The sequence below is a fragment of the Equus quagga genome, chromosome 16 (genome assembly GCF_021613505.1).
Source record: "Equus quagga isolate Etosha38 chromosome 16, UCLA_HA_Equagga_1.0, whole genome shotgun sequence".
Lineage (NCBI taxonomy): Eukaryota > Metazoa > Chordata > Mammalia > Perissodactyla > Equidae > Equus > Equus quagga.
In genome coordinates, this window is record NC_060282.1 from 49,096,297 (window position 1) to 49,117,926 (window position 21,630).

Here is a 21,630-nt window from a genome sequence, read left to right on the forward strand (position 1 = left end):
AAGCCCTCCACTATGACTGTGCCACCTCTTGTGACTGCACAGCTCTTCTCCAGCCTACATTAGTTGTTCCACTGTGTTATGCCTGAGGGTCATTCCTATGCACACTTCCAGCATTCATAGGAATGCTTTTCTGCCAGCTGTTTGCAAACCAATGACAGCAATGGATTGACACTCTATATAGGAAATGTATAGTTGATTACAGTCATGAGTTTATACATAGCTTAGAATTTAGAATTAATATTCAAATTTGTTGAAAATTATTGAGGAAAACAAGTGCAGTGTTTTCAGTCAGATGGATGCTGTAGGGAAGTAGTAGAATTGAACTCTTTTAATAGGCTTGGCAGTGACCTCTGGTATCAAGCCACTAGGCAGAGTAATTCCCCAATTTTAAGACATTAAAAATGCAGGTGACATTTTGGTAAGGTCAGTAAATCATATTCATTGACTCCCCTGAGTCTCCTGGTTCTAGGATGTTCTAAAAGGAAATACAGGTTAAATGGAGCCCAATGAATGCAGAAAGAGGGCAGCAATTGAGACACACAGGATTTCATTTCTGAGCCCCAGTGACTGTTGATGCTCTTTGCCAGCTGTCTTAAGCTTGTTGTGCAGCCTCTTCTCCAACTACCGCAGCGCTTCTTTGCGTTACCAGGAGTCAGTGCAGTAATATAAAGTGAACGAACTCTGAGTCCCCAGAGGATGAAAAGCTATAAAAATTCAAGGTATTGCTAATAATTACGTGGCCTAATGTTACATCAAGACAATATAGCTGTCTCTCAGTATTTATTTTCAGGGAATTAATACATTATCTTAAATTAAAGATATGAAGAAAAGATAGAGCACCCAAACACACGTTTCTGGGGAGTGATTCATAAAGAGTATAATGTGTCTGGAGAAAAACTCACTGTCTCATACAAATAGTTTTCCATGTAGGCTCAATTATTTTACATAATTACCTTTCTTATTGAGGTCTGTGAATAAATCCAGCTCTTTCTCTTTATTAATTAGTGATCCGAAGTTAAAATGAGTGGATACTTTTTAGACATGTGTGTACTATTTTGTGCTTCTTCCGCTTCATTCGTCCCTCAAAGTCAAAGTCCTTGAACAGATGTTACTCAGACTTTTCCAAAATGTAAATAAGTGACCCCTGGAGAAAGGGAAAATTATAGCATGGAAAGTTTTTAGGAGAAAATACTTTGTTTTTCAGAAAATTATACATGAAGGAAAATAAGATAAATGGGAGTTATGATGAAAATATTTATGCAACTTTAATTATAACATTTTCTTCCTAGTAGTACTGTAATAATGCTGCTTTAACCTTTCGCAAATCCTGCTTTTGAAATTTTGGTCATCAGAAACTACAGTATGTGCTCATTTGTTTCTGACTTGAAACTCTGCTTTATTTTGTATTAAAAGATTTAAAAAGTCTCTTTCTTATTAACCCATTCCTGTTTCTATGACTACATAAGTTGTTTTTTAAAAAGTGTCAGTATTTCTGAAAGTCATACAGTATTTTCAATTGCACACCTAGGGAACAATTATGATTATTGTTTCAAGAGATGATTTGAAGCTTAAAATACCTTAATATTTGCCCGTAGATTTTAAAATCTATTAATTCACTAAAAGACTTATATTTTTATATCCTCAATCCTGAACACGCAATTTTAACCTTCAGTCAGAACTATATACTCTATAACTTACCAATGAACTTTCTTCTGTGTGAGAATTTCACCTGTGGAAACACAACAGCTTGTGGAAAATTGTGAAGGAAATAGGAATACAGAAAGACAAGTCATAGTCAGGGAACATTTGACTAATTTATAACAAAATGATTTAGATGGCCTGCATCTAAACTTGCATCTGTCCTGCATACTACCACTGAAAGTCAAGGCATAAAGAAACCAAGATGTTGAGGTCTAATTAAGAAACAGGAATTCAGAAGAACTAGTTCCTAAAAACAGGGCTTGATAACATATGTGTTGTTTATCTTCTGGGACAATTATAAAGTATGTGCTAGGGAGATAAAGTTAGAGGGATAGTAGGGAAGTAAAAGTAAGTGGCAGATATACAAGAAAGGGAGGAACTAGCACAAATAAGAAAAATGAGCAAACCCAGTTTTAGATCAGGCTAATTGTTCTAGGTCTCATTGACCTTGGCGATACTCACAGGGCCATGTTTTATATAGATGAACTGTGTTCAATTTCTCCTGCATCTTGGGAACATGCAAACGTTTCTCCTAGATGCTTTATCACTGCGTTCTTTATATTCCTCAAAGTTTTATTGTATCAATAGATGTTTCTTGATATGTTTATTTGAATTTATCTTGACACTGTATTTTTCATTATTAAAAAAATACATTTGTCATTTTTGCCTGCACTTTTGAACCTCTGGCCTCTGGTGTGAAGCTGAAGCTTTCCTGACACGTCCCCAACCCCACTATATTTTACAAGTAGAATAACATAATTAATTGTATTTATGAGACACATGAAGTCATCCTCATCAAATATCATTATTAAACATGATAGAGCACCTTGAGGTCATTTTATTGGCGGATTCTTATCTAGAGAGGTCATCCTGATGGGTTAGTCCACATCTGTACCAGGCAAGCACTGCAAGTGACATCATTTTCCTGACCTCATTTTCCTGTTTCTTATTTAGAGTTTTATTAATTTAGAAAAATACACTCAGATGGAGTTAAAGATAAACCAAGGAGATAGAAATATATTTTGCTTAGAACTTTTCTCAGGTAGTTACAGATGAGAGATTAGACAGCTCTTCAGCATGTTCTAGTGCCCATAGGCACTTTGGACCACCAGCTATGCTGCCCCTGGAGCTGTAGGTGACATCATTTTCAGTGTGTAAGAGATCCTACTTACTTAACTTTCATGCTGTACATGATGATAGCACTTTGTCTCACAGTAAATTATTCGAGATGCAACATATATTTTTAGATGAGCTTAGACTACTGCTTATATTATCTTTAAGATCTTTGACATAAGGAAAGGGATTAGTAAAGATTCGTTGAGCTGCAAGTAAGGGAAAACTCTAACAATAAAGGAATTTGTGATCTCACAAAAAAGAAGTCCAGAAAAAAAAACAGTTTTAAGGTTGGTTGACTCAACAGTTCCTGGGTGTCTTGCGAACCAGGTTTATTTCATTCTTCCCAGGTTATAGAATATAAAGTTTTAAAGATCACATGCCCAGTAGGAATCCAGATTCAATTTCCAGAATGTTTTTAAGGTCTTAATTGAAATGTGTTAATGGGATCTGGGGTTCAACTTTTTCATATAATGTACTGTTCTTAAATTGAGCTCCAGGAGAAAGGTTACAATAATCTGCTTTATCAGTCACTGAAGTTTGGAGACAGCTCTAGCTCTGTCTTTTCATGAGCAGTACCTTTTATCCTAAGAGCTTTCATGCAATTGGGCATTAAGCATTCTTCCCCACATGACAGTATGGGGCTATCCTTTCAAATGATTGTGGGGCTTTTAGAGCAACTCTAGAATAATCCTGAATTTGCTATAATAATTAGATTAATGAGTGGTTTCAAATTTTACTATTGAAAAAATACTAGAACTAGGCTAGATCACTGCTCTGGACACTCAGCAAACGTCTTGAGGTGTCAGTGGAAGTTCTAGGTTTCTTAGCACTCTAATTAAGATATGTATAGTGGTTGCCATGCTATGTGCCGAATGCTTTGATAATAATAGCAAAATCTTTACAATGGCATAGAACTTCAGAATTTAAATTACCTCAATAAACTTCTTTCATCCTTATAACAACCTCATGAAAGTTCTAGGACAGCTGTTATTACTCACTTTACAGATGAGAAAACTCAGGTTCCAAGAGTGAGTGACTTACGTGGGTTCATAGTAATCCAGAACTGGGATATGAGCCACGTCTTCCAGTACCTAGTCCAGAGTTTTTTTCCATTCTGCCATGCTACTGAGCCTAAAGTGGGCCGAGCTTATAGTTTCAGTGGTGGCTGGAGCCACTTGCACCAGCTCTAAAGAGTTTGATTGGGGCTCTCTCTCAATTTTGTGATCAGTGACTTGAGCTCTGGTGGGAGTATTTACACTACAGAAATGGGCAAATGCTCCAGACCAGGGATTCACTCTTTTGCCCCTCAAAAAACTTACTGTTAAACATTTACTAGCACACTACTGGTTAAAACTAAATCTATATATGTTTGTTGGTACAGCTGGTTAAATACAAGTAAGCTGTTTCCTCTTTACTGACCCATATTTTTTAGCAGGTTGGGATTTAATAGGTGTATAGAAAATAAAATTTCCAATATTTCTAAATTTACCTCTCTTGGAGGTTGTTTGCAATTTCCACAAATGGGCACATAGATTGTGCACAAAGCATTCATCTTCATCAGTAGGTAGTATAATCATATGTTTTATTTAAAGAGCATATTTCCTCTGATCAGCTTCAAACCACCTTGGAATTTACTCTTGTGGTAAGTATTACTATCCTTTCCTTTTTTTCTTTTTAATTCTTTTTTTCATTGTTTTGAGGAAGATCAGCCCTGAGCTAAGATCCATGCCCCTCTTCCTCTGCTTTTTTTATATGTGGGATGCTACCACAGCATGGCTTGATGAGTGGTGCCATGTCTGCACCTGGGATCCCAACCGGTAGAACCTGGGCTGCCAGGGCAGAACCAGCAAACTTAACTGCTGTGCCACCAGGCCGGCCCCATCCTTTCCTTTTTATAAAAAACAAACTGAAGCAACACAAATGTATTGAGTTTTTAATATTTAACATTTGTAGGCCAGTGAACAAAATGGAAATGTGATCTGATGGTTCTCATGGAGCAGGCGCTGGTTTGATCAGAATAAATGGAAGGCCTCTGGATTCACTGTCTGAATCTCTCTATCAGAGTTGAGAGTCCTCTATCCATTTGGGATGGCTACATAAAGTAGGTGACCATCAAACCTGCCCTCTGGGCCCCACTAGCTTAACACTTTATTGGAAATCCACACATATGTTGCTTATGTGGGTAAGGTGTCAATAGTCTTGAAACATGTGCTTTGGATCTGTTCAGCCAGTGCCACCCATTAGAACATCTGTGCAAATACTCAAGAGAGGTGAATTTTGGTGAGGGAGAGTTGGCAGGGATGCCTAGATGGAGAGCTGCGCATGGCAGCACAGTGGGCGTGGTCTGTAGCCCTAGAAACACAAGGGACCAGGAGAAGAGAATTAGGAAAGAATTGTGATAAGCGTTACTATCTATCCCTTTTTATAAATGATAAACTGAAGCAGCACAAATGTGCTGAGTTGAACCTTCATAGGCAGCTGAACTGAAGGAGGAATTCTGCGGCTCATGTCTCCCTCCTGCTGTCCGTGACTCTGCCGACATCCATGAACTCCCTGTGCGCAGAGGCTGCACCTTACTCACCTTTATATCTTGATTTCTTAGCATTGAATTTGACCCACTGTGATACCAATAATAATTAGTATTATTAGTCCTAATAATATTAGTGACAGGAACAACAGCATTATTGATAGCCTGCTATACGCCAAGCACCATCCTGAATTGTTTTACAAGCATGACCTCATTTTATTGTCACAACCACCCTGGGAATTAGGCCTTATTATCCCTGTTTTGTGGATTAGGAAACAGAGGTTCTAAGAGGATATGAAACTTGCTCAACATTGAGCAATTATTAATTGATGGAGTCAGCCTCACACCCAGGTCTACCTGATTCACTAATTAGGGAATGGGAGTTCTACATAAATGCATAGTTTTTGCCCTGGAAATATACTCTTTGGATGTCTTTGAGTAACTCTTCCTTTCTCAGTTCTTACCTGAATGTATATGCTTCATTTTTGCAGACTGCCCATTTATGACTCTTTTTGCCTTGAAGACGGATCTTGACACAAAGAATGAGACAGAGTCCAGAATGCCTACTCTTCAAAACCACCTGACTGAAGGAAGCATCAGGGGCAGACACCAGAAGAAAGTGAGGGTCTCTTCCTACACTTAAGGTCACCAGTAATGCCAAAGTGGTGACATCCAGGGTCGATTGATCACTTCCCTCCACTTTTACGCTACTTTTGACTACATCTACTACTCCCTATTTCCTACTTCTGGAAAAATCCCTCCTTCCTGAGGCTTCAGAGTCGAGCAGAATGCCTAATGTATTGGCTTTGAAGTCAGAGTGACGCAATCCCCACTCTACCACCTATTCTTAGTGGGATACTGGATACGTTTCCTACACTGAGCCTCAATGTCCCCACTGCAGTGCAAGAAATCCGGAGGACTTGCTGCATAGACTTGCTGCAAGGATTACATGAAGTGATTATCCTGAAGTGCTTAGCACAGTGCCTGGTATACGTTATAGTATTAGGTACCACTTACCCCTTCCCTGCACCAGGGACTACATGGACCAGGGTCAATCGTCAAATGAGAAACAAGATACATTGTAGTCTGAGCTGGCACCCTAACCCTAACTTCTCCTACTGCAGAGGTATGTTGGGGTCATCCTTAGTCTCTCACCCCCATTCTGAGACAGCAGGACCCCAGTCACATCAAAGAAGCAGAGAGATGAGTGACAGCATTTCCTTGTGAAACCTGAGACCTCACTTGCAATATCCTGAGCAGGATATCTTCTTCAAGTTTATGGCCAAGTCCTAGGCCTGACATTCAGCATCTATGTTTCTGTCTTCCCAACTACAACTCCTGGCTGGCCAGGTAGGGGGCAGGGGGAAGATGTCTTATTTATTTCCAATGACATACAATAGGCATTCAATAAATATTAGTTACTTCTTCGAAGGCAGGGATCAGCAAACTTTTTCTCTAAAGGGTCAGATAGTAAATATTTAGGCTTTGCAGGCCATACTGTCTCTGTAACAACAACTGTACTCAACTCTGCAATTACATTCCAAAAGCAGCCATAGACACACATAAACACGTGAGCATGGCTATGTTCCAGTAGAATTTAATTTACAAAAACGGGTGGTAGGCCAGACTGGGTGCAGAGGCTATGGTTTCCTATTCCTGCTTTAAGGGTTGCACAGACCTCACACGTTTTAAATTCAGTACCATAAGCAAATTTTCATACCGCGTGTTTTCTAAACATAAAGCTTTCAAGCAACTATGCTTTCCCTGGTGGCAGGCCCAGCATATCATTCATTCATTCATTTACTCCATGATATTGAACCCTCCTATGGCGAAGCACTTTTCTAGGTGCAAAAAAAGAAACAATCACAGAAATGTAACTTCATTTTCATTATTGGTCTTGAGAAACTTGTCCACAGGAGTATGTTGCTCATTATTTCACTTCAGTTGTCTCTTCTGTCTTCCAGATATTTATGGAACAGCGTTTAAGCTGTACCTTGCCTACTTGGCATCATCTATATCTTGTTTCAGTTTGGCATGATCTCAGTGATTCCTCTCACTGCAGCTTTGTCTCTGTTTTTGGAACATGCTATTGGCTTTCTTAGGCAATGCCCCTCTGGATTGGCACTAGAGCCAGGGACGGGACCGTGTACCTCTTCGCTGCCCCTTTGGGTTGATCTTCCAGTCTGAGCTCGTGGGAAGAAGCTGGACATTAAGTGTGTTGGTGTATCCCTGGTCTCTCCTCCAAAAAAGCAAAGGATATGTGTGTGTGTGTGCAAATTAAAAAAGATAATGAAAACGTTAGGAGAAAAATATCTATTTAAGCAACAGTTTAAATCATGAGGGTTATACCATCATTACATGTTTAGATGAGAATATAATTTAAATGGACAAACATGGACAATATTTTTTGATTCACAATGATACTGGAATGGGGGTATCTAAATCGTTTTTGAGCACTAGCATTTTGGTAAATTGTCTTTTGGTAATTATCTCCAAAGAAATTTATTTCTTAATTGGAGCTATTTCTTTCTATAAACACAAAATATCATTTATTGCCTCCTTTGGGAAAATATTTAAGCAAATAGATCTCCTTTAGATTGGCTAGAATTTTCATACACACAGAGAAAAACTAATACAGATACTTAGCCAGTGATGGACTGGTAAATGTTTAGCAACCAGCTCCCAATAAAAAAAAAACATGTGCATATAATACACACATAACTTTATTATCAACCATCCTGGTATAAAGATACATTGCACACAATTTACAAATAATAATAAAATACACATTACTCTCTATTATAAATTCCATTTGATTCTCAAAGAATGCTTTTGTTGATTTTTGCTGAAATCTCCTATCTGTAGCCAACCTAGCACTGCAGCAGATGTACAAATGTGATTCTGACATGACTATGGGTTGATGTTTTCATAATTATGCTAGCGAGTAAGGAGAAAGTAAACAATGAAGATGGATGTTGGAATTTGACGTGCTTTCAGTGAGGTAAGTGACTTCTTTGCTAAATCAGATAATAGGTTTTGTACACTGGAAGAATATTTCCTCATTTTGGAGCCCTACTTCATAATGTAACAGCTATATACACAACACACTTTTAAATTTAATCTGCATTATAAACATTTTCTTCCTCATTTTTTTAAGCCCATGCAGTCAACAAAGCAATAAATCAAGCCCTGGTTGGTGATGTTTGCTGATTTCTGTGGCAATAATACCCCTACCATGGCCCATCTCGTGCTACCAATGGGATAGACAGAACATGGAGTTAGGACTAGTTGCATGTCAGCTCACCATCATGTCGTACTTCCACCACACCAACATGATTAAGAGCACAGGACATGGTAAAATGGGATAAAATGTTTAGGAATTGATGAACTGTGAGTTATTACTTTTGCATTTAATATAATTTATGAAGTTGTAAGTTTATATAATTTAATATTTAAAACGGTAAAGGTTAACAAACAGGTAAAAAAACTTCTAAAAATTTGACAAGTGTTTCTTGTGGAGCTACTATGAGCTTGTTCAGCACACCACTGCTGTTGGCAAAACATGTATTTTCCACTTGTTAATTACCCAATTGAGTTTGGTGAATGGCTCACCAATTAAAATTAAATATAAGTATAGTTTTAGAAAAAGCCTTTTAAGAAGTTGTAATATTTTACTTGAAGAACATGTTGACAGTGGCTCCTAACAAGATCAGTTACTTGATTCCTTTTCATGGAATTACCTTTGAAACTCATAATGTATGTGGTGACTTTTTTGACATATATCAAAATAGGTGTACATATTGCAATAGTGAGACAATTAATTGACCTAATTATTAATAGTAGATATTGTGGGTTGTATATTGACAGTGAACATGGCATTACACAAAAAGTAGATTGTAAATTCCATGGGTATGGGGACTGGGCCCTTCTAAATTCTTGTAAAATAACACGTATTATTCTTGGTAATTTGTATCTAAAATTATTATAGTCTATCATTATGATAAAGTGTCATCCGGATTCAAACCAGTTAACACAGGTAAAACCAACCACGAGGTTAATAATAAAAAGTAGACCTTGGACTCAAGTAGTGATTATTGAGTAAATTCCAGTCAATGGATAAATACAGATATGAAGACAGTACAAAAAACATTACCTTAGTGTGAATCTTTGAGGCTGTAGGCTACTTTTCAAGTTTTCTAGGGGATTTTGTAATTATTCAAGTGAAATTCAAGTGTAGTTATTCAAGTGTAATTATTCAAGTGAAATTCAAGTGAAGTGAACAAAATAGTTCTTTCAATATGCACTTTTTTTTTGTTATGCTCCCTTATAAAGCATTTGCTACTTAATTATGAATTAGATGACCACTTGGGTCTGTGTGCAAAAGCCCTAGTGCATGGCACTGCTGGTCTGCATATATATGTGAGACTGTCCAAATGACAGGAAGTAAAGACTGGATAAACAAATAGTGTCTGAAGGGGATGTACTCCAGTAGCTGTTGCTGGAGGATAGACAAAGGAGAATCCCAATGCTGGGGCAGAGATTTCCCCACAAACTGGGCCAGGCCCTTCCCAAACTCCTTCTGGGACCAGGCCAGGTATTGGGGCCATGGGAGCTATCGTCATGCTGGGAAGCAGCCCTTCAGTCTCTAATGGAGCAGTGACAGGGAAGCATAGCTGCTCTGCAACCTGGCCACGTCCACTCATTTGTGCAACTGTCTTCCACAGTCAGATTTAAATATTTACAGGACTTTTTTTCAAACAAAGATAAATAATTTTCTCCCTACTTAAATTACTTTTTTCTCTAGGTGATCTATGTATATTTATAAAATTGACTTTAAGCTTCACCAGTAGGGTGGAATGTACTGCTTAGATTTTCTCTGGGCTGGTTAGACTGTTAGGAAGAGCTAGGACCCCAGTAGCTGTGCCAGAAACAGAATTCCCTTTAACCTGGACTGAGCAGGAACCACAGTTCTGTATTCAAGGTGTTGTCACTCATACTTTTTGATCCCATTCCTCAAAGACATAGGTAGACAATATGTATAATAAACACAATTAATGAATTCATGGGAAGACTGGGCCCATCCCTCCTTGGCATTGTTAAACCTGCAGCTTCAGTCACTGTGAAAAGCTTGATTGCTCAGTTCCCATGCTGTAAATGGGGTTCCCAGACTGACTCTACCATAGTGATTCCTGTAGGTTCCTTTAATTGATCTGTATATAGAGAGAATATACATTCCAGTTATTGCAATAGGAAGAGAAACTTGGAAACTTTTGTAGGAACAAGATCCAGTTCCAGAAGAATGACTCCTGGAAAACGATCCTGATTGCTAACCTCTTCAAACCCACCTCCCTTCCAGCCAGAAACAAAACACACCACAAAAACAAATAAAATAATCACACACAAGTATTGGCACCAGGATACATGCAGGGTCACCACACCCTTGCAGTATCCATTTCACAGGGCAGTTGCCACATTTCAACAAATTTCATTCAATGACTGGTTTTTAAGTGAGACTAGTAAAAAGGAAGTTTGATTATTTAAACTCAGGCCCAACATAGAATTAACCAAGCCTTCCTATGGAAAACAACATAAACTTATAGAAATGTCTAAGGGAACCAAAACATACCAGAGAAAATGTTTTTAAGAAATGATATAATATTAATGACAATACAAATAATAGCTAACACTAGATACTGTTCTAAGTACATACCACACTAATATAAATAACTCTTTTACTCCTCAAAACCACCATCACAAATTAACACCGTCTTCCCCAAGCCAGGGACCTGAGGGTCTGTAACCACAGGGAGGATGCCACGCATGCTTGCTGTGCTCAGTATGATGTGGCAGAGAAAGGGTCTTCGAGATGCAGCATCTGACAGCCTCAATGGCCTTCTCCTTATAACAGAGGAATAGGGCCCATTCACCTCACAAGTGCAGGAAGAGGATTGAGGAGAAAATTATCTTCCAGACAGAGTTTGTGGTGTGAGCAAAGGCTTCACGTTCTACAAGGCTGCAGAGGGAATGCTGGGAGCTGTCATTCCACATGCTTGCTTTTTTAAAAAATTGTGATAAGAATAGATAACGTGAGATCTACCCTCTTAACAAATTTTTAAGTGTACAGTACATATTGTTAACCATAAGTACAACGTTGTACAGCAGATTTCTGGAACTTATTCGTCTTGCACAACTGAAACTTTATACCCATTGAACACTCCTCATTTCCCCTTCCTCCAAACCCTGGCAACCACCTGTCTACTTTCTCTATGAGTTTGACGACTTTAGACACATCAAATAAGTGGAATTATGCAGTATGTGACTGGCCTATTTCACTTAGCTTAGTGTCCTCAAAGTTTGTCTATGTTGTTGCATATGCCAGGAGCATCTTTTCCAAGGCTGAAAAATATTCCACTGTATGGAACTTCTTTATCTGTTGATGAATATTAGATCATTTCCGCAAGTAAAAATAGAATTACGATATGATCCAGAAATCTGAGTATTTATGCAAAAGAACTGATATCAGGATCTTGAAGAGGTACCTGTATTCCCATGTTCTTTGCAGCATATCCACACACTTTTGCCTGTGTATTTTGGGAGGGGAGGAGATTAGTTTCTTTAGTGTCTTGCAAAGTGCTCAGCCACAAGAACTGCCACAAATAGCTTGGTGTGGGTGTCCTTTCAAAGCATTAGGCCAGAGGTTTGACATACAAAAGAATGTTTTAAAGCCAAGTGCACTCTGCCAGGGTTTTAGAGCTGCGGTTTTAGGGAAGGATTAGCGTCTTCACTACTCAAAGGCACCTCAGGTGTCTGGGCTTCACCTGGGGCCGTGAGCCTGCAGGACAGTGTCAGGAGCCAGAGATAAGCATCCATTCCAGCTCTTGGTTAGGACTGCCTTGATCAAATGCTCCTGCATTGTAAAAATTAGCAATAGGAAAATGAGATGTTAGCATTCTCTGTAGGGCTTTCTTCTCCTGAAGAGGTGGATGACATGATGGCATTCTGCAGAAGAATAAGATGCATAAGGTAGAATATCTTCCTGAGTTTACCTGGTCTTAGATTCTTTTCTTTCATTATTCTTTTTCTCTTTCTTGGAAGCTTGATTTTCATAGAGATGAGAAATTTATTCTCTTGCCTTCGGAATATTATTTCCATTTGGCAGCTCCAAAAGAAAAGAAGTGATGGGTTTGATGCTTAAACATTGCTTAGACTTTATTATCTGGAGATTTTTCCTTCCAGCACTTCTTCCTAAGTTCTTGAGTATATGAACCCCCGATGCTTTGACTAGGAACTGGAATAGACCTTACAAAGGGTTTGCTTGGGTATAAAAATCTTTGGGGCTCATGAAAGGAGCAGAGAAATCCTCATGCAATCCCCCACAGAGCAGAAGCCACTGTGTGTGAGAAGTCAGTAAGGAGAAAATAGGCTGAAGGAGTAAGGAGAAAAGTGGGCTTGTGCACACTCTGAAAACTAGATGTAAAGAAGAGTTTGGGTCAGCACTGCCCTCCTGGCCACAGAGGAGGCTCAGAATGGTTCAGGTCTTCCCCAGGTGCTACTAGGAAGTGAGTTCACACTGTGACTTACCGTTGGACCTTGGGCTTCACGGCAATCAGAGCTGCCCGTTAACCTGGGAAGAACTGACTGAATATAAAAACGAGAAACATTACCATAAATTGCAAAAGCCTCTTTTAAAGAGCTGCTGCAGAGAAGCCATTGTATGAGACCTCAGCTCTCACTTGGCTAGGATCCAGGGAAGGCCTTGAACATTAGGTCAGCCCCTTCTCCACAGCTCTCTTTCTCTTATCTTCATATATTAGGGTGGTGATGGTAGAGAGGACTGTGGTCCACAGAGTGTGGAGAGTGAAGACCAGGGCTACAGGTAGGGAAGAGGAGGTTGCACCTTCTGGCTGGCACTTTGACTGGACCCTGGGACTCAGGGTGGGGTGGGGATGGAGTGGGGTGGGTCAAGGCATGCCAGGGTCCTGATGGTGGTTGTGGGACTGCAAGTGGGTGATGGCTGTCTCCTGGCTCCTCCAGAGTCGTGTGTCTGGGTCTATGATTACTGGAGGCAACTAGTGGCAGGCCCAGACTTGCTTGTGTACTTAGCTCTGTGGGTAATGACAGTGCCTCCAAATGTGCGGATGCCCTTCTCAGGATGTAGAGCTCCACAGGAGAAGGTAAGCAGGTGCGTGAGCCTGCTGAATGTGCTTCCTCTTGACCCTGGGGCCCCAGGGTGCATAGGGCCGCTCTCAGGTTCCATTTCAAAACTTCTAAGTAACAGCAGGTGTTTGTCATTAGAACACCACTCTGAAGATGTATAAAACAAAATTAACACCGAATCCTGGATATCCTATATTTATCTGTCCCTGAGAGAATATCCTTGGGTTTATTTATGATTTGAGTATCTCATAAGAAAAGCAATATAAAATAATAATGTGTTAATGTCCTATAAAAACAAACCTATTCAATACAATTTATTAAAAACATGATTCTATATAAATATCTTTGTACTTGGAGATCATAGCTTCATTAGTTTTTTGAGCCTATCCTTTGGCATTCCAGTGTGATACAGAATCTAAGTGGCTTTGGTAGTGTGACTCGGATGCTCTGACTCCCGAATCCTGTAGGAGCCAGAAGCGGCAAGCCAAATGGCCTATGACAGACTGAGACTACAAAATCAGACCACATAATACCTTTTCTTCCACATGTACTTTTTATGCTGAAATTTAGATCACTTGAGCTCCCTTATGAGTTCTTAACCAATGGGAGTATGGATACAACCTCTTTCGATATAATTGCTTTTCTTTAATCATATTTAATTTTGTGTATTATAACGTTATTCTGAGAAGGCAGTTTATAGGCCTCACAGAAGCAAAAGCAGTGCGTGCACAAAGATAGGTAAGAACCCTGGCCAGGGTGCTCTTCATAAGTGTCACCAAACACCACCATCCCTTTGTTTACTGCCTCCTCTCAACCTCCACCTACTCCCCATCCCAGAAAACCTCAGTTCTGATAGCTGGCCCCACAAAGGAGACATGCTCCCTCACTTCAACCCACTCTGAGAATGGCCTCTTCCTACAAAGATCGACAGTGGAAAATATTCCTTTCTGCTAAAGGAATCCTGCGTCCTGCACGGGAGCATGGGTTGGCCTTTGGTCTTAAAGAGCAGTTGTATGATTATTTGGGTCCTGCTTCTTGGGGGCTGAGCACTCCAGCCTTTAAGAATAGTGCCAGTTGGACCCACATACCAAGTCTGGATGGGCTGTGTCGATTGTTGGAACATCTTTTTCAGTCTCTTTTCATCAAGGTCTTAAAAAATCTGTAGCTCAATGTCACCCATTGCTATATTGCTGCCTGTGGAAGCTAAAGCTACCCTGCTTTTGCTTTAGTGTTTTTCCTGTTGAAAGTGAAGAGAAAAATGTAGAATATGGTATTTGTTCAGAAGAAACATGTCAGGGAAATCAAGTACTGACTTTGTAGGGTGGCATTAGCGATTTGAGCTTTTCTCTGCACACAGGGCATCAACCTACTAAAGACAGTGGCATCGTCCCACCCACAACCCTGTCCCTGGGCTCCCAGCTATGCCATGGGACATAGACCGTGACCGGGTGAGAGAGGGAGGCCACTTTTCTAGGAGGTATTTGCAAATGTAGACCCAAGACTCACCTAGTTCCATTAGTTCATCTTCCATTTGTGATTCCAGGTCTGAGGTCGTTGGTTCACAAAGCTGTTTTGTGCAGAAGTTGAGGGTGCTGGGCCTGAAGACGGCAAGCTGTGGGTCAGAGCTCTTCTGTGCTATTTATTTGCTAAATTACCTGTTACTTGGCCCCAGTTTCCTTATCTGTTAAATGGAGTAGTAACAGAACCTTCCCTCATTTGATTTTCAGTCCTACACCCACAAGCGAGCTGCAAGGACTGAGAGCTGCCTGGGCCCCACTTTCATCTACAGGACCAACCTTTGATTTACATGGTCTCCACTGTCTCCACTCAACCTGACCTCCCAGGATGGCACTTAGTGATTTCTTGGTATTTTATTGCTTTAGTGTTAAAATATATGTTTAAGTGCTATCTCCAGATTCTTTTCAGATGTGTAAAATTCTTTCTGTTCTTAGTAAAGAGCCATGATTGACCTTCCTCTGCTTCAGCTGGTACAAAGCCAGCCATGCCAATGTGCTCATTGCTACTTCTTGTAGTTAATATTTCGACTGTTATTTATAATGTTTCTACTGTGTGCTTATTTTTTTTTTTAATCGTATACTTCCAGAGCCCTTCTGAGTTCTGTGGGTCTTTCTGGAGTTCATATTCCTCCTCCTGAGCTAAAAAGCAAGTTCTTTAACTTCATTCCTAGCTAGATTTTTCTTTCCGTTTCTACATGGAAAAAAGAAGAGCAATGCATTGAACCTGGGAAATCCTTCACCAAAAAGGACTTTTTAACAACATGCTGCTGTGGAGGGGCATCCTGTAGGACCTTAGCACTTTTCACCTCCTCCTTCCACTCCTTCAGAAGTCTCCACATGATGGCAGATCTTTGCTCTGTTCAGAGTCTGTACTAGCAGGAATGGAGTGTCGTTTCCCTCATTGTTATGGCAGTTTTTCTACTTTTTTATTTTTAAACTGAGAACCCTTCACACTGCAATTTTTCTGGGAGATATTCTTTCTATGGTTTGGTGGAAGTGAGATGAAAAGCCAGAGTGAAATGTGATTCAGGAACAAGGTGGCAGAAATCTTTTCAAGAGGAGTATTTCCTTAGAGCTCTCTCCTTCTTTCCAGGTCTCTTGTTTCCAGGCAGCTTGCTTAGTAGAGACAGGGATGTGTATGTGTGTTTGCATGCACTTATGCACATGCATGCATAGGAAACAAAGAAACTAAAGCCTTAAGGGATTCCACTTCCAGGAAATCTCCTTGCTATGGTTGATGCAGAGAAAAACTAACCCCTGATTGTCTCTCAACTTAAAAATTATTTCAGTTTATAGAAGTCTAAACATTCAGCAGTTTTGTGGTGATAATGATGCAGTCACTTTTTTTTTTTTTTTTAGTTCTTTGAACTTTTTAAAGCCCTTTGTGTTTTCCTAACTGTTACTCATAGGGCTGGGATAGGAAAAATGCAGGCAGGCCTGTGCCTGCTTCTGAGTACTCAAGTTTGAGCAATAGTATACCACACAAATTCAGCTAGTTATATATATATTTTTTCCTGGTGGTGGCAGCAAGAATTTGGATGGGTTTCTGGGTACATCTTGTTCTCCAGTCAAATGAATGATTTGCTTTCAGCTTTGTAAGTTTGAAATGAGTTCCTGACACAGGCTGTGTGTCCTGATGGGAGCTGCTTGTCTGCGTGAAAACAGCCAGTGGGACACAGGGCTCCAGGAAACCCAGATCACTCAGTTCTAACCAGGCCCAGCTGCTGCCTCATCTACCTGAGACCTGTAGCAGGAATGGCTGTTACTGCCATGTTGACCCCTTTCTCCCTCCAGATGTCTCAAGTCCACTTTGGGCTCTGATGTCTTAGGACATGTGGTGGGATGCTCCTGGCAGGAGCTGCTATTGCTTTTGAAGTGTCCTTGTGGCTGGGCCCGGTGGGCAAATGGCCAAGAGATGCTATCTTTATAACATCTGCTGTCATCTTTGCTGTGTGGGAACTAATGGCTGTGTTTGAATAATTAGGCCTTTGCACCACAGCACAACAGAAGCACTCATTGCTCCATTAAAACAAACATAATTATTGTAGTGCACACATTCAAGGCCCCTTTCATCCTTTCAGAACCTGCAGCATTTGGGAAGGTCTGCATGCTGGAGTGCTTTCTCAGGTCCTGTGAAATCAGGCCCCTTCTGGATGAGGGCCTCTTTTGGGGTAGAGAGCGCATGTCAGAGAAGTTGGTCTTTGTATCTCTATTCGTGTTTCATAACACTTTAGTCAGACCTCTGTTTCAGCATTTATCCACTCTTCTATTTGGGTGCATGTAAATTTTATTTATCCTACTAAGCTGCAGGATCACTCTGGGCCAGCATTGCAATCTTGCCCATATTAATTTCTCTTATGAAGACTTTGGGGCTGAAGTCTCCTGGCCTCTCTGTGCCTCAGTTTATTCATCCATTAATCATAACATCTACCCCATCCACTTCCAGGACGGTCACAAAGATTAAATGAAGTCATGGATATAAAAGTGATTTGCAAAGTACAAAAAGACCACACAAATAATAAAAATCCTGCAGTTACCCAGGTTAGGACATAGATACTATTTAACCAGCACTGCCAACCATTTGACTCAGTATGTGGTTCTTGAACAAATACTTCCGAGAAATAGGTTTTTTTTTTTCATGGGTGACCAGGATAACTCTAAAAAATGGCAGTCCTGTTTACTAGAATCTCTGACCTTAGCTTCCTGGGAGATGTTTCCTTTTATATCAGTGATTAGTGTATTCTTTTTATCAACCAACTGATAAATATTTATGGAACACCTATAGCATGGTAGATACTGTGCTGGTTGATGCTGAAATATGAATACGTGTTGGGGTAGTGGTAGTCTCTCTGGTATCTTAAATCTACAAAACTGTACCAAATTGGTGATAAGGACAAGGATGGCATCAAGGACCCAAAAGACAGGATAGGAATTCTTGCATACCTCTGTCATTTTCAATTTTTGTTTTTTATTAATGAATCTAGGGTAAGAGGTGTGCCATGGAAGTAGAGTTTGACGTACACCTTCAAGGATGAATAGACTCCTAGTTGGCAGAGGAAGGAAGGATGGACTCATAATGTAATTCACCGAGAGTACTGGGGTGAATAATATTTTGAAATTTCCCCTAAGATGCTCAACTACCTACTGTTTTCTTATGTGGCTGTGCACCCCACAGTACATGTGCTGAGTGTTCATGTCAACTGTCAATTGTAGAAAAACCCAAGATTAACCTGAGACAGACAGAAGTCTTCAAGAAGCTGGTGGTTGCATTGCACTGTGGGCAAAAGGGGAAATGGAAAGTAAACTTCTTCACCTATGTCAGCTCCTGAATGAAGAAGTATTTTGTTCTCTCATTTGGAATTTTAAGCCTGTAGAGAAAGACCTGAATAGGTTTGGACATATTGGATCTTAACAATACTCCTAGGATGCTCTAACTTTCCAAGGATCCAGAAAACTTTCTCTCCTCTGCAAATCCTTCAGCTTTACAGACCCTGACCAGGCTGTTTATAGAATTTTTACACAAGGTGAGAGATTAACAGTTATTTATTGACATGGTATTGCATATGAATAAGGTATATTTTGCCCCTTGATGAGCTTATCTTTTGTAGACTATAAAGATACACTGACAGGAAATTGTATTATAAAAGGCTGAATACAGCAATGGGGTGACAAAGAGGATGTATTAACATCTCACCAAGGGCCACCAGAGAGAGTTTCTTGAAAGAGGCAAGGCCAGAAGCAAGTCTGGTGCATGAGGAGGAGTTACCCAGATGAAGAAAAGGGACAAGGAATGCTGGGGAAAGAGAAGAAAATAAGGTCAATGCAAGTTGATAATTTGGAAGAAAATATAGGGATTAAGGTAGTGGAGGTGTTTATGACATGGAAGATAAAATGAAATGAGACTGGAGACTGAGAGGTAGAAATTTAGGAGGCTATGTTCAAAGTTTAAAATAATCAGATGAAAACTTTGGAGGAGAATGTTCCAGTGATGAGCAGGCCTGTGCTGTGGCATGCTTGTTGAGAGGGTTAGGTACCATGAGGCTAGTATAGAATGGATTATCTACATAGACATTTGTCATTCACAAGGGGAGAAGATCTGAATTCTGGGAATGTTTGGGGGAAATTTTAGAGTCCTCTAGAGCCTATGAGTTCAGTTTGAGAACACTCTTCATATATCCATCATTTTAATGGGGAATTATTATATGCCAGACAAGGGCACTGAGGTGAATTATAATCCTGGTCTCAGTGAAATCAAAGTTGATAAATGAGTGCAATGCTATCTGATGGTGTAAGAGAGGTCTGGACAATGGGCTTAGGGGCCAGACTGCTTGACAGGGACCAGCAAGGTTTATAGTGGAGGTGAAATTTGATGTGAAGAGAGAGTAGGAGTTTTTCAGGCGAGAGAGGGTAGAAGGAAGGCTGTTTCTGAAAAAGGTGTGGAGGTGTGAGAGGACGTGGGCAGGCCAGGTATGTGAGCATCATGGCAAAAGTGACTTGGAGAAACTCCAGAAGTCCACTGTCTTGTTAAAGTGTTCTAGTGTGTGCTGAGAATCTGGGCAACCTTTCAGAAGCATCAAATTGCTGTAACACCTTCTCCTAACTGGCACAGACATTGTCCATTTCTAAGAATGTAACATATACTTGCTAAGGAAGGAAGATTTTTCTCAGTCAGGGTAACTTTTACCATGTAGTTTATTATTCTGTTGACCTGCACATTCACTAATTTTAAAAGTTAAGATTTTGTGGCTAGCCATGTGTTAAAAACCTATGAGTTCTGAAACTCTCAACATTTTAATTTTACCCAGGGCCTGAAGATCAACAGAATGATCATCCTAAAGGAATCCTTCAGTTACCCAGCCCTGCAGGGGCTCATCTTAGGAATAATAAAATATTTTATAGTTTAATTTTTACATTTCACAATGATGTTAGTTTCTTAAAGAGTGTCATAGCTTGTTTTAGTTTTATCAATAGAATAATCTTTATTTAAGTCAAAACAACCTTACTATACACTTCAATTGGAGTCTATTTACTTTTGCTCCATTTTTGGAGATCTATTCCATGTAAGAAACTTACATGTGTACGAGTTCAAGTAAAGGCATTGAACCGCTCTTACTCTTCTCTAGGCAAAGAAATATTTATCCTAGTAACTTTTCCAGGTGTACAGGTGTCCCTGGGTAACTCCTTTTTGTTCTCTAAGGGGCTGTTTTCAATTTTGTTTGGTGACCAAAATGAACAGGATGTCACTGAGGCCCTTGAAATATTGGGTAGAATAAAAACATTGACTCCTGCTCTTGATTTCATACACAGGCCATCGGGGCTGCCCTGGACTGTGGAAAACTCAGTCAGCCCCTCCCTGTATACTGTTGACTACACGATGGTGTCAGTTCAGATAGTTTTACTGCAGATATCTTTGCTGCAAGCATTTTCACCACATAACTAGTTGGCCATAAGACAATTTTGCCACAAAAAATAAAATTACTGGTTGACTGTTTTTGGTTTTCATTGTCAGTTTGGTTTCATTTCTTCATTCAAAGTTCTCACAGTTACTCGCATTTTCAAGTAACATAAATCTTAGCTAGCCCTTATAATGGTCAATACAGTGACAAGTAGACGTGGTAGTCTTAAAACAGTTAGCATTTCTTCCAGTTATTGATGGCTTTATCAAGCCAACAGGTAAGGATGATTTGCCCCAACAGTTGCTTTCTTACTCTGAAACACACTACATTGGAGGAGAAAAGAGGGCCCAGAGTTGGACCTACATTTCCCATAGAACAAAGAAAAGTGCTTAGTTAGGTACAATCCACAAACAAAAATAAAATCATTTTTTTGCACAGTATCACCATGAATCTACATGCACACAGTTTAAATGTTTTCAAATATTTTGTATTTTGCTATAAAGTCTTTTTAATTTTGTTATTCATTTTTTCATGTTTCATTATGTCTTTTTTAATTAATGCCCCTCTTTAATTTTTCATGATTTTATCTTTTATGGCAAAGTTGCCTTATGGCCAATAAGTTATGTGGCAAAGATGTCTGTGTGGAAACTACTGGACAGGAGTGGTATCATATCAACTTTCTCAAAAAACAACACTACCATGAGCACACAAACTCTGTTGAGACTCAATGAGAAAAAGAGGTTTTCCAATAATGCATGCCTTGAGATGGAGTCACGCACTCACTCAGGAAATATTTATTGAGTGCTTACTGCACGCAAGGTCAGAGAAGTCAATAGTGAATAAGATTGGCAAGGTCTGTGCATCCATGGATTTACATTCTGGCAGAAAGAAAAAACTCATGAAACAAATAAATAGAAAATTAAAAAAAAAAAAAGCAGATAGATAGTGACAGCAGGGGGATGTGAGACTTTGAGTGGTAACCGCATCTTGTGGGAGGCCACACCCCAGGCTCCCCTCTGTGGACTTAGATCATAAGCCCTGTCTTCCCTGTAATAGTACTGAGGTGATTTAATAGACTAAACCACAATGATGTTGTTGTTGAATTTTACATTTATCTTCTAAAGCTTTGATAGCTTAGCTTAGCACAGAGTCTCCCATTTTCTCATGAAATTACGGACAGAAATATTAGACACTAAGGATCAAAGTCTTTTGGAGA

The 21,630-nt window shown here is 39.7% G+C and overlaps 2 long non-coding RNA genes across 2 annotated transcripts in view; one reads left to right on the plus strand and one right to left on the minus strand.

Moving 5' to 3' along the window:
• LOC124228137 (uncharacterized) overlaps window positions 1-7,756 on the plus strand; it is a 30,778-nt gene extending 23,022 nt beyond the window's left edge. Inside the window, exon 3 of the long non-coding RNA XR_006885643.1 lies at window positions 5,836-7,756. This is a non-coding gene — a long non-coding RNA (uncharacterized LOC124228137). The remainder of the gene's footprint in view (window positions 1-5,835) is intronic.
• Window positions 7,757-8,010: 254 nt separating this feature from the next.
• LOC124227794 (uncharacterized) lies at window positions 8,011-15,908 on the minus strand. The gene is made up of 3 exons (XR_006885559.1): window positions 15,008-15,908; window positions 12,926-12,982; window positions 8,011-10,554 (listed from the first exon to the last, which is right to left on the minus strand). It is a non-coding gene; the product is annotated as an uncharacterized LOC124227794 (long non-coding RNA).
• Window positions 15,909-21,630: the final 5,722 nt, after the last annotated feature.